We start from the raw sequence: 493 nt of genomic DNA, 5'->3' as shown, positions 1-493 counted from the left end.
CTGAATCGACCTTTGAAGCGGGAGCAAAAAAAAAAAAAAAAGCCAACCGTGCCGGTTGCTCTTCATCCAAACGTCACGAGCGCAGTCGCTGGATTTCAGCTCACCAACAGGTTCGAGAGGAAACTTCGGGAGTCGCGCGCGCGCGTGTGAGATAGACGAGGTTGCGAGTGGCCCGTGCGCGCCCCCGTTCCCAATTCCGCCCCCACCTTGTGCCGACATCGGATGCAACCTGGAAGACGCGACCGGGAGGGAATTCACCAGAAGGCGCTCACCCACCCGCGCGCGCGCGCATTGCACATGCATTGAGGCGTTTTTTGTTTTTTTTGCCGCGCGCGCGCGCGCGCACGCACCGGGCGAGCGGCGTGTTTGCTGCACGCAGGCGGGAGAGAAAATACGACGCCGCCGCCGGAGGAGGAGGAGGCGGAGGAGGACACCGAGGCGGACACGCCGCTGCCCGACTGCCCACCGGGGGTGTCGTCCTCTCGGACGCCTT

This window comes from Hippocampus comes, unplaced genomic scaffold (genome assembly GCF_001891065.2).
Source record: "Hippocampus comes isolate QL1 unplaced genomic scaffold, H_comes_QL1_v1.1 scaffold295, whole genome shotgun sequence".
Classification (NCBI taxonomy): domain Eukaryota; kingdom Metazoa; phylum Chordata; class Actinopteri; order Syngnathiformes; family Syngnathidae; genus Hippocampus; species Hippocampus comes.
The sequence above is the reverse complement of the archived record's forward strand: the minus strand, read 5'-3'. Positions refer to the sequence as shown.